Source organism: Lissotriton vulgaris, chromosome 1_1, assembly GCF_964263255.1.
Source record: "Lissotriton vulgaris chromosome 1_1, aLisVul1.2, whole genome shotgun sequence".
Taxonomy (NCBI): Eukaryota; Metazoa; Chordata; class Amphibia; order Caudata; family Salamandridae; genus Lissotriton; species Lissotriton vulgaris.
This window is the reverse complement of record NC_141685.1, coordinates 1929063879-1929077541: the sequence shown is the minus strand read 5'-3', so window position 1 is coordinate 1929077541 and position 13663 is coordinate 1929063879.

Sequence of the window (13663 nt, the reverse complement as noted above, 5' to 3'; positions counted from 1 at the left end):
TACTGCCAACTCAAATGAAAATGCAACATGTCGCCTACAATCCCAAGGGCCGGCGATGTTCTGCAAAGAGAAAATAGAGTTGTCTGAAACACATCTTTCGCCTATAACCCTGGGGCCGGCAGAATTATATGGGTGCTTGAGATTGAACAAACCTATAAACTGAAAGAGAAACCCTGTTCCCCTTCCCCCAATTCTCTGTATGTGTTGTGACTGTGTGGCTTGTTGACCAATGTTGGCACAATGCAAGGTCAGAATGTGGATACAGAAGATGTAGGAGCTTTGGAAATATTCTAGGTCTCAGCTGAGGTTCTATCTAGGATCAGGCAGAGTAGCTGCAAATAGGCCAGGCATGTCAGCTCTTGGAATTCAGAGGAAATAATCTGGAAAAAGGCCACCCACGTCTCAGAGTAGGAGGTGCGACCCAGTTCTGCTGCCAAGGACAACTTCTCCTTCCTCAGGATAAATCATAATTTATGCACCCAGAAAGTATGGTCTGGGTACCTGCATGAGCCCCATAGAGAGAATATGACCTGGTGGGCTGCCTCCAGGGTAAGAAACAATTGCCTCTCTCTATTAGAGTGTTACGGCTAAGTCAGGGTATTCAGGAGTCCCAATATGATATAAGCTGGGAATCTCCGGATTGAAGTATTGAAAGCATAGCCAATGGCATCTAGAACTTGATTCCATATTGTGTATGTTTCGGGCAAAACGAACAGATAAAAAAAAAACAGATGATGAATGGAATGCTGTACAATGCAAACATTCACCCCCAGTCAACAGATCTGGGTTTAATCCATAGTTTTTTTGCCCACCAATCCACCCCACCCCAGTTTGGACCCAGCTCTATGCAAACTAGTCTTGACCCTGCTGCTCATAGGAACAGTCCAGCCCAAACTGCCAAGCCAGGTCCTCCACGCACCGGAAACAAGCATCATGGGACCGATTTTGAAGTATCACCCCTCATCAGCCAGGGTAGCTTGAATCCAGTGGTGCAGTGAGCATGAGACCCTATTCTAGGCATGCTCTTCCTATGTAGGGTTACAAAAGAAAAAAGGACAGGTGATGGACAGAATGCTGAACAATGCAAACATTCACCCCAACCAACAGATATTGGTTTAATCCAGCATTTTTTGCTAACCACACTACCCCTGTTTGGAACCAGCTATATGCAAATCAGTCATAATCCTGCTCCTCATGGGAAGAGTCCTGCTCGAACTGCTAAGTTAGGTCCTCCTTAGACCCGAAACAAGTGTCTTGGGATCAGTTTCAGCGTATAACCCCATATCAGCCAGGCTAGCTTGAATCGAGTGGTGCTATGAGCATCAGTCCCACGTCTGTGCATACCCTTTCCATTTAGGGTGACAAACGCAAAAAGAGTTTCAGGTAGTGCCATAAGAGATGGAGCAGGGTCCCTGTACCACTACATCTCCGCTAGCACTCCTTTGAGTGCCCTGCATTCCATTTTTGAAGCCTCGCTGTGGCTAGGTACCAATAAGAAAAAATTGTAAATGAGGTCTCAGTGCTGGATATATTATGCGCTGTGCACTCTGTGAAAAATATCCTCCTAATTCTTAATAGAAAGAATGCTGCCCAGTTCCGCCTCCCACCTAAGTTATCCTCTGGATTTAATCAGGGGCATCTCCCTCCCCAGTAAGGTGTAGAGCTCTGTTATGAGACATTTGTTGTCGGATTAAAGGAGTACCCATTTTTCAAACTATGTAATTGAACCCTCCCCAAACTGCTGTGTCCCGGAGCCAGACACCCAATGTCGGAGTTGTAAATAATGTACACTGTCTGAGTCAGTCAAGGAGTAATCAGCTTTCAGTTGGTCAAAGGGGATAAGCCTTGAGTATCAAAAAGGCAAACCACCAGTTCACAGCCCCCATCTCACCAACATCTGAATAACTCTGGTTGCTTCCCAGGAACAAAGTAGGGTTTTGTGAAGATTGGGGTCAGAGGGGAAGGGAAGGTTATCAGTCCTGCCTTAATCGCCATGGAGTTCCATACTTTGAGTGTGCCTTTTGTCACAGGGAGAAACAGAGGCCCCAAGCCCAGTGTTTTCAGGGAAGCCAAACTTCTTTCCATATGTTGTCAACAATGACTGCTTTATCCATAAAGGTTCAGTGCTTCTCAGAAGGGGGTGGGTGGGGGGGGACGGTGTGAATCCATTCCACCAAGAATCTAAATTGGGCAGCTTGGTAGTAGCAGAGAAAAAGGGGTACTGCCAGACCACGGTAATGCTTCAGACAATACATTAAGGGTCTGATTACGATCTCGCTTGGAAAGCCCTCCGTACGACTTGGTTCCGGAGGGCTTTCCGAGCAAAACGTGCTTCCGGAGTCCAGACGAGCGAGTATTAAGCATGGGCGAATTTTGCGGATCTCGCGTTCGCGAATTTTGCGGATTTGCGGATTCGCAATCCGCAAAATCCGCGAATTCCCGCGAATTTGCGGATTTTTTTTTTTTTGTGTTCGCCCGTGTTTCTGCCAGTTCGCGAGGGTTTTTACAATTTCGCAATTTGCGAACTTACCTGTCGGGTCGCAAGTTTTGCGAACTTGTTGTTTCTACGTGTCCAGCCTGTTTGGGACACTCTTCTTCATCACTGCCACTCTCTGTCACCACTGCCACTCTCTGACTACTCATGCCACCCTCTGGCCCACCCATGCCACCCTCTGTTTCATCACCACACCCTCTGGTTGTCCAGTGTACATTATTTTCGGCAAAGCAAAGCACACCTTCCCTGCCTCAAGTGACCTGAATTAATTTGGGGCTGATTAATATGTCACAGAATATTTTTTTAGCTGGCACCTGCTTCCTTAGTGCGCCCTGACTAGTGATCTTTTGCACTTGCTAAGTGCTTTCATTGTTGCAAAATTAGTTACAACACCTGCCCTGCCCCAACTGACAATAATGAATTAGGGGCTGATTAATGGATTTTAACTTCCAGCCTGGCTCCTGCTTGTCTCCCTTAGCTGTAATTCAGGACCTTTGTGGCATATGTGTAACTATTCTGAGGTTCAGAGCAGGGTCACATAATAGTTTCAACTGGCAACTGAACTCTGGAGGGGCCCCTCAGGAAGCACTACAGGAAATGGCTACTAATGATGAGCCTGAACTTTTGAACCTGGTAAGTAGTTACTTTCAGTTTTGCTAAGATCGTATTTCTGCAATTTTGCACTTATTCGCGGGGCGCAAACTCACGCGAACAGTGCGAGCAGTGCGAGCAAAATCCGCTGCTCGCGGATTTGCGGATTTTGCGGGAGATTCGCGAATCTCGCGGATTGCGAATTTCCCGAAAATCCGCAAAATCCGCGAGCGGAACGGATTTTCCGCCCATGCTTAGCGAGTATGATGCTGCCATAAGCTTACGGACTCGGTTCGCTTGGACTCCCATTTAACTCTATTGGAGCCCGTGTACAGACGCGTACACAGGCTCCCATAGCAGAAAATGGTTGAGTAGGGAAAAGTGTACACCCAGTGGTGAGCACCCCTGCCACACTGTGCATGCTTGGATCGAGGGGACCCATGGGCACCCCCTGTGACCGATTTAGAGGGCCCGGGTGAAGTGGGGCCTGCTCCGGATCCCTGAAGTATTCTTCTGACAGCCATTTCATCTCGCTAAGACCGAGGCGAAGTGACTGTCCGAATTAAGCATCATACATGCTCGGTTGGAAATCTGCTTCATTGTGCAGCACAGTTTGGGTACGGGCAAGACGTATGGAGAGGTTTGATCCGGAAACAATTTTGTCGGCACTTACGTGATTTTTGCATCGTACTTGGTTGTCCAGACCTGGAAACTAGGGCTATTAATCGGATCCGGCAAAGCCAAATTCGATTCGGAGGCCTTCCGAATGACATTGTAATCGAGGCCTCAGTGTTTGTGGAGGCAGGGTTTCTTTCTGTCCTACAAGAATTTGTTAATGTCCAATTGAAGAGAACGGATTGTGTTTGACGGGGGGACAAAGACAAGTCTGAAATAAACATAGCATGTGTGGGAGAATTGTCATCTTGAATGCCGCTATGCGTCCCAACCAGGAGAGGTGGAGATGGCTCCAAGTTGACAGATCTTTGTATGTTTGAGAGGTAAGAGTCACATAGTTAGTGGGCAATGTTTTAGGAATCCTCCGGGCCAGTGAAATACCGAAGTATGGTATGATATCCGCCACCCAATCAAAAGGAACAGGGATCACAAAGCAGCTTTATGAGAGGGCGTGACTGAGAGGTTCAAGATCTGGGACTTTTGCATGTTCATTTCAAACCCTGAGACCGTCCCAAAACCCTGAAGCTTAGTGACCAAGGCAGGGAGAGAGGCCATGGGTTTAGTGATGGATAGAATAACATTGTCAGCATATATGCTAATAAGATGTTGTTCACCACCAAAATGAATACCTGCTATGTCCAGGTTGTCCCTCAGCCACTGTGCAGAGGCTCCAGGTACAGAGCAAAAAGAAGAGGTGACAGAGGGCAGCCCTCTGTGTACCTCAAAGGATGAAGATTAAAGGGGATAATACTCTGTTGACCCTGACCAAGGCGTGGGGATCACTATAGTTGTTCCAGACCTATCTGCACTATCGCTCACCGATGTCGCATTTCTGCAGTGTATCGAATAAGTAAGGCCAATGGACACAATTGAGCACTATTTGACTTCAATGGAAATAAGCAGAGCCTCCATGCGAGACCGATGAGTCATATCTAAAAAGGTGCAGCATGTGTTTGGTGTTATTGCTGCACTGGCGTGCAGGAATAAATTCTGCTTGATCTGTTTCAATCAGGCCTTGCATTAATGTGTCATGGTGGTGTGCTAATACACTGGTGAATAACTTTGTGTCTACATTTTAGAGAGTAATAGATCTGTATGACCCATAGAGGGCTGGATCCTCCTTACCCAGCTTCGCAATCAATGAAATAACAGCCTTCCACATGGAGTCTGTAAGGCAGCCCGACTCTGCAAAGGAATTAGATAATTGAGTGAGCAGTGCTGACATAAATTCTATAAAATTGTGAACTGAAGCCATCAGGTTTCAGATGTTTTATGGCCAATATCAGGTACTGTTTACGGATAGGCTGATCCAAGATCAAAGCTTCCACATCAGGCAGAGAGGTGAGAGTGACATTTTGGAGATATCCTGAGGAATCGCCATAAGGGACACCTGCAGTGGTGTAAAGAGAACTGTAAAAGGAGTAAAAGGCTGATGTTTTTCCCTCATTTGAGAAGGTCTCAATGGAGGATCCGCTATGGATCTTCTTTAAAGATCCAGAGTGGATTTTACTGCGTAGACAATGCACCAGCATGTGCCAACAGCAGTTGCTGCCCAGGTAAAATGTATGTTTGAGGCACATCATAGCATATTCTGCCACCATTCAAATCAAGGCATTTGAGAAGGAGGCAGGTCTTTTCCAGCTCCCTACACACCCTAGGGACCCCTGTGCATGTATGAATTTCTTCCAATTCAAAAAGAGCTCTTCAAAGAATTTTGCCTTTTATCTCGTTGGCAACAATTCGCAGCTGTGGAAATTATTATAATCTCCCTCCTTACCACCAGCTTTGAGGCTTCGCAGACATAGGTCAGGGAGGTCTCCCTGGTATTGTTAGCTTGGAGATAGGATGCAATTACCTTCCGATTGAATGAACAAATGTTGTCGCCACAGGGCTCTGAAAATAAAACATATCCCCTGGAGCACTCTGGCTCCTGAAATAACCATGCGCCAACTAGGGAAAGAAATGGCCCCCAAGCACTGTGGAGCGCACTTTAAACAAATGTGCCCATGGTGGAGCCATTTAGGCTCTAGAAATAATGATGCCCCCCTGAAGAATAAGGCACGGGCCCCTCTGGGCCCGGGTAAATATTTATAGCCATGTTGGAGTGGACTGGCGCTCAGAGACAAAGCATGCCCACTGTTGGAGCGGCCCGGGGCTCTTGAAATACTCATGGCCACTGGTGGAGCCACTCGGGGCTCTTGAAATACTCACGCCCACTGGTGGAGCTACTCTGGGCTCTTGAAACAAATGTGCCCCCTTTTGCAGTGGCCAGCTTTAAGACGGGCCTCTTTGAGCACGACAGGACACTGTGCCTCAATCAGGCACCATGATACACGCCCGGATCCCCCCCAGCCCTTCCACACTCACCGGGCTGTTCTCCTCAGGCGCCGGCTCCTCCAGGCGGCACAGGACGTCTCTTGCAGGGCTTCCCTAAACTACGGGGAGCCCCGTACTGCCATTGGCGGCCTCAGCCGACTGCCTTGCTTTACCCGGGTCCACCCCTGGGACCCGGGGCTCTCTTCTCTTCGGCCGCCACCGCGGGGTTCTCCCCTCTGCCTGGGATCCCATCGACGTCACGCTGCGGTGTCACTTCCCCTTCCGTCCGGTGGCCCGCCCATGACCAGGCAGGCCAGGGGGTACACAGACAAAATATCGATTTTTAAATATCGATATGCAAAAATATCGAAGTTTAAATATCGATATACAAAAATATCGAAGGTAAGTAATATCGACAGTCTAAATATCGATATTGGTATGATATCAGTAATATCGAAGTTGTAAATATCGATGTTAATAATATCGAAATTAATAACTTTGATGTTACTAATATCAATTTTTAAATAAATTTAGTGTATATTATATTGTATTTATTATGTTTTATTATTTATTTTTAATGTTATTTTATTAAATATTGTCTTTTACTACTGTAGCGGGTTGTGGGTTTATAGGGGAATAGGGTGGGAAGTAATTTAATTATGTTAAATTCATTATTAATTAGTAGGAATTATTAATTAATTAATTGAGAATTAATTTTAAATAATTTTTAATTAATTTATTAATTGATAAATATGTTCTGTAGCGGGTTATGGGTTTATAGGGGAATAGGGTGGGAAGTAATTTAATAATAATTAAATAATTGATATATGTTTGTACATATTTTAAATTATTAATTGGTAATTAATTTCTATTAATTAGTTAATTAATTATTATAATTTTTTCATATTTATAATTATTAATTAGTTGGTAATTAATTATTAATAATTATTTAATTAAATTAATTAAAGTAATTTTTATATATATTATTTATTGTTATTCTTAATTAATTAATTGTGCAAAATAATATTAATTATTAAATTAAATTAATTACAGCAAATGTGCTAATATATTTACTTTATTGTTATTGTTAATTAATAATTAATTGGTAATTAAATAATATTAATTAATTTTGGGTACAGGGGTATTTTTAGGGTTCAGGGTCAGTTTTCAGTTCATGGGTACAGGGGTATTTTTAGGGTTCAGGGTCAGTTTTCAGTTCATGGGTAAAGGGGTATTTTTAGGGTTCAGGGTCAGTTTTCAGTTCATGGGTAAAGGGGTATTTTTAGGGTTCAGGGTCAGTTTTCAGTTTTTGGGTAAAGGGGTATTTTTAGGGTTCAGGGTCAGTTTTCAGTTCATGGGTAAAGGGGTATTTTTAGGGTTCAGGGTCAGTTTTCAGTTCATGGGTAAAGGGGTATTTTTAGGGTTCAGGGTCAGTTTTCAGTTTTTGGGTAAAGGGGTATTTTTAGGGTTCAGGGTCAGTTTTCAGTTTTTGGGTAAAGGGGTATTTTTAGGGTTCTGGGTCAGTGTTCAGTTCATGGGTAAAGGGGTATTTTTAGGGTTCAGAGTCAGTTTTCAGTTTGTGGGTAAAGGGGTATTTTTAGGGTTCAGGGTCAGTTTTCAGTTCATGGGTAAAGGGGTATTTTTAGGGTTCTGGGTCAGTTTTCAGTTCATGGGTAAAGGGGTATTTTTAGGGTTCAGTGTCAGTTTTCAGTATTTGGGTAAAGGGGTATTTTTAGGGTTATGGGTCAGTTTTGGGTTTTTGGGGTACAGTCGTACAGGGTAAAAATTAAATAAATTTAAATTAAATCAATTAAATGAAATTACAAAATATAAAATTACATTAAATTATTACGTTTTTAATTTATTTTAAATGTATATGTATTAGTTTTAATTTTTAAATTATGTTTTAATCTTTTTATTTAATATTTGTAGCATTATATGTATTTTATAATTATTTTAACATTATTATTAATACATTTAAAAAAACGATATTTTTAATTTCGATATTTTTGTACTACGATATTATTTTTTCGATATTTTTGTACTTACCTTGTTAGGGATAGGATTCCGATATTTTTGACTTCGATATTTTTGTCCCAATATTTTTGTATGTCGATATTTTTGATTTCGATATTTAGTCAGACATTCGGCCAGGGACAGCGATCTCGGCGGTGAAAAAGGAGGGGTAGGCTCCCTCAGTAATTTACAATAGCCAGCGGGGTGGGCACCCACTTCAATTAAGGGCAAAGTCGCTGGGTGGGCGCCTGTGCATAAAAAGTAATTATAAAATAAAAATGAAGACGCAGGGTGGGCACCTGCTCATTAAATATAAGAATAAGCGGCCATCATGCAGGTGGGCACCTACTTAAGGAAATCCATAATAAGCGGGGTGGGCACCCGCAACTGCCATCATCACGGGGGAATCCCTACGCTGGGAATTCCCTCTTTAAGGGCCAACAAGACGAATAAGCACAGCGCTCCCAGGGTGCAAAAGAGCATTAAAGCCCAAGGATAAAAAGGAAGCCAAAGTCTTTCCAAGGTCCTGGGAATAATTCAAGCAAAGCAGAAGGCTCCCAAGAGGTCCTCCAGGCATCCAGGGGCAGGGCAGAGCCCAGGAAGGCAAGCCTTCCCCTGGGCCGCAGCAGCAGCACACCCCTGGTAGATTCAAGTCCAGAACAAGAACATTTTACATGGGGTCACAACCCCTTCTTATCAGCTAAATCATTTGTCTCAAAGGTGCAGGCAAGGGGAGAACCAGATACAACTGGTTCAGGAGCCCTTTGTTTTGCCTAGCTCCTCTCTCCCTTTCACAAGACAGGCCAGGGACATCAGACGCACCACAGGAGTAGGAGCCACCATTGTAGAGGGAAGGCACAGCCCTATTCAGGTCCCAGGTGCAACTCCTCCCTCCCATCTACATACAAATCTCCCTATTCACCACCGGGCAGACTCACCCTGGCTCCTGGAGCCAACCACACCAGCCAGCCCCTGTCACTCACAAGCCGGACAGCCAATTCACATCTCACAGCACACAGAAATGCCAGCTTCTAAAAGTGGCACTTCTCCACTAGACACAATAAATCAGTGCAAACCGTTGCGCAGCATTTTTCTCACGAGTTTGCACATTCTAAACTCGACCCTGCGCTCCCAACATATCAGGAACTACCATGGACACACATATCTCCCATGCATTCCTATGGGAGGGCAGGCCACTCTCACCACACACACTCAGAGTGCGCACGCACTTTACACTGGGCCACAGCGCTAAAGTACGCAGAGGCCTAAAATCACTACTACTATGCCAAAGGCTAACGGCAAAAAGTTTAGGGGTGAACCTGTCAAAAAGGCCCAAGTCCAACACTCCCCAGGTAAAATGTATGTTTGAGGCACATCATAGCATATTCTGCCCCATCCAAATCAAGGCATTTGAGAAGGAGCCGGGTCTTTTCCAACTTCCTCCACACCCTAGAGACCCCTGTAGGTGTATGGTTTTCTACCAATTCAAAAAGAGTTCTTCAAAGACTTTGCCTTTTATCTTGTTGGCGACAATTCGCAGCTGAGGAAATTACTATAATCTCCCTCCTTACCACCATCTTTGAGGCTTCGCAGACAGAGGTCAGAGCCATCTCCCCTGTATTGTTAGCTTGGAGTTAGGACACAATTACCTTCCGATTGAATGAATCATGGCCTGGTACTGAAGCAAGCTATCCCGAAAACACCAATGGGAGCTCTGGGCTTGGGAGATTGGCATTCTGAGAGTCAAAGGAGATGGGAGCATGATATATTAGAGCGATTGCAGGGCAATAAATGTTTTAGAAATTCAGAATTAGCAGGGTCGGGTTGCTAGCAAGTGATAGATATGTGCTTGTCTTATGTGCAGGTAATTAATATGTGTAGTCCCTAGTAGATAGGTGATATAGTCATGTGATGTCCTGCAGCCCAGAATCCACAAGCCAACGTAGTCCTGGAGCTGAGAAGGCCCCTTCATGGTCAGAACATTGGCCAGAATGGTCCATGTTAGTGCCCATACAGGGGTCTGCAGCACAGAGGCTGAAGATCTCATAAGGAAGGATTACTGTCACTTATTAGAGGCATAAATATTTGCATGGGTAAAGTGAAAGGTCCCCATCCTTATCTGAAGCATGAAGAGATGCCCTTTAACCTCCGCTAGGGTGGATAGGATAACTCCCTTAAGGGCCCGAGAGAAGAGACTGCCCACCCCCCACAGCCCCCCAGACCACCCACATTGCTCGACTGTCCCAGAACAAGGGCATGGGAGCACACTGCAGGCTAGCCTGAACCCCGGTGGAAGCTCTGCCTCATGCCTCACCTTCTGCTGCTACCGGGGCTCACTTCAAGGTCTTTCACACAGTGAGCCAGCAGGGTTTGCAAGGCCTCCTCTCCCTCTGTCAGGACCCAGCTGGACTGCTGGGCTCCCTCATAGAGGCAGCGCTACTTATTGGCGGTGTCTGCCAGCTGCCATCATGCGGACAACCAAGGCCCTCCACTCTAGGGGGATTTTCCAAAATTAGGTTGTCTCAGCGCTGGGTGGATAGCCATCGGTGCTGCCTTAGGATTAGACCCGGTTGCTTATTGGGGTTGATTTGCTCAGCTGGCAGGGTGCTCATCAGAGCTATTTCAGTGGTGGCGAGGATGAAGAAACGGTAAAACACGTCTTAGCCGTCCGCCATCTTCGCCACCCCCCCCCAAGCAACGGTGTTCAATGAGGGCAATCATAGGGCTGGACATAGGCAAGGTGATTTATGTATTCAATATTTTAATATACCCAATCTATTTGAGAGAAAAGTGGCACTGTTCACAGCAATAAGGAGACATAGGTACTTTGTTGAGAATGAGAAGGGAATGATTTAAGATCAACTATAATATTTAGGGCAGGGCGGAGAATTTTAGCTGTGTGCCCAATTTCTGGAATAAGATATGTGCAGAGAGGTACTTCAAGCCTGGATGCATTTTTAAGTAGATTTTTCTATTCACCGATATTTCAAGTATTATGTCTGGAAAGATGTGTCAGTTGTGGGTTTCTAGCAAACACAAGGAGATGATGGCTGGAGCGCTGAAACTTTTCAGACACTCACCCGCAGTCACAGATCTGGGTTGAATCCATCATCGCTCTTTAGCTCACTTTGCCTTCTCAGCTCAGAACCAGCTATATGCAAATCAGTCTTGACACTGTGCCTCATGGGAACAGTCCAGCCTTAATTGCCAAGTCAGGTTTTCCCTGAACTGGAAACAAGCATACTGGGACCAGTTTTGGGGTAACACCCCTCATTAGCAAGGCTAGCAAGAATCCAGGGGCAATATGAGCAAGGGACTCACGTATGGGCATACCCTGCGGACTTAGGACAAAAATAGCAAACACAAGGAGATGATGGACGGAGCGCAGAAACTTTTCAGACACTCACCCCCAGTCACAGATCTGGGTTAAATCCATCATTGTTCTTTAACTCACTTTGCCACCTCAGTTCAGACCCAGCTATATGCAACTCAGTCTTGACCCTGTGCGTCATAGGAACAGTTCAGCCCGAACTGCCACGCCAGGTCTTCCCTGAACCGTAAACAAGCATCCTGGGACCGATTTCTGGGTTTCTAGGCATACTATTGGGAAGGTTAGTAGAAATGTCCTGAAAGTTCCCATTTCTGCTGTGTGGAGTTCAAAATAGCGGAAAAGTCCTCACAAGGGCAATTGTTTCTGTATACAAATACAATTTTTTTCTTTTCTTTTTTTCTCTGCAGTGGATGGTTTTCCTTCTGGGGAAAGCCCTCCCCTTACACCCCCCAGAAAAATGGGGCTAATCCTTTCCCCTTTTTCTGGAAGGAAATGATACTTCAGCTCTAGGATGGAGTACATTTTCAACTATTTCTAGGGTGGTATGGTTCAGGTCAAAGTTCATGAATGTCCAAAAAAGTTTGTTTGTGTGTGTTCCCAAACTAAACCATGCATTGAAATGCTAATTTTCACCACTGAGCAAGATATACTTCTGTGGATTTCTCTGCACTTGTGGGAGAGATAGCTGCCATTGTAAATGCCTTTAAATCTGCCAGGATTCCCTTTGAAATTCTTGGTAGATGTATATTGATATATTCCTGAATTTATCATTTTGAATACGGCCTACCACCATTTTTCATTACCTATTATTAGTGTACACTTTCCTCCTGATGACATGTAGGAGCAATGTGTCACTAATTAATGTATATTACTAAACATGCAATTTTCAAAGAATGCTTAATTGACAAGTGTTGGACTTGACAGCTTTTGTGTGGTCTTCCCCCATCCTTTTGCATACCTCCCTCCATTTTTCTAGACTTATTTTTGCTGCTTTTAGGACTCTGCACACTTTACCACTGCTGACCAGTGCAAAAGGGATTGGGCTTTCTCACCTAATTTATTTATAAGTCCCTTGTAAAATGCACTACGTATGCCCAGGGCCTGTAAATTAAATGCTACTACTGAGCCTGAATCACTCATTGTGCCACCCACTTATGTAGCCCTCTAACCATGGCTCAGGTCTGCCATTGCACTGTATATGCAGTTTTAAACTGCCACCTCTACCTTGCAAGGCAACCCACTTGCCAGGCCTGGACTTTCCCTTTTCATACATATACGTCACCCCTAAATTAGGCCCTGTCTACCCACAGGTCATGGTGCCATATATTTAAAAGGTAGGGCATGTACTTTTACATTTTATATGTTCTGGTAGTGAAAAACTCCCACTTTCGTTGTTCACTACATCAAGGCCTATCTCTCCCATAGGATAACATTGGAATCTTTTTATTATATCTGTAAAGTGAAATTCCCAATTGTGAAGAGATTGATTTTTACAGTTTGGTGTCACTGAACTCACAATTTAAAATCAAAACTTATGGTGAAGTTGGATTTTAAATTCCAGTTTAGCAAATGCCACTTTCAGAAAGTTGACATTTGCTTACTTTAGTCAATTTGTGCCTTCTGTCTGTCTCTGGAATACATGTCTGGGGCGGGTGACAGCTGGCTTCCTGTATTCCTTCTAGACAGTCACACACAAAGGAAGAGTAGGTGTGCCTGAGTGGTCATCTGCATGCACATGGGCCATCCAGAGCAGGATGGAAGGGAGGAGTTGACACTTAACCCTGAAAGGGATGTGTCCTGCCCCCACACAAAGGATTGATTACCCCCATAGTGTATCTGGAGCCAGGACAGGAAGTGAGTACCTCTGTGCACTTCAAAGCTATATTTGAGTCTCTCCCACTTCGAAAGCACTGGACCTCTGGCACTACCAAATCATCCCACTTCAGGGTCTGTGACTACTCCGCCAGGAAGAAGAACTGCTGTGCTGCTGAACTCTGCCTTGCTGCCTTGGTGGGCTGCCCTGGTGCCTGCTGCCAGCTGTTCTCCTGCCTGGGGAGAAGGACTGGACCTGCATCACTAAAAACCAGAGTGACTCTAAAGGCTTGCTGGCTTGCTACTTTTTTCCAAATCTCAGATATATCAAATACTAGAACCACCTCCATCTACCTGGACTCTGCAAGCTGTAAATCTGTCCTGCCAAGTAGTGCCACCTGGACCCTTGGAAGTGAAGCCTAAGGTGT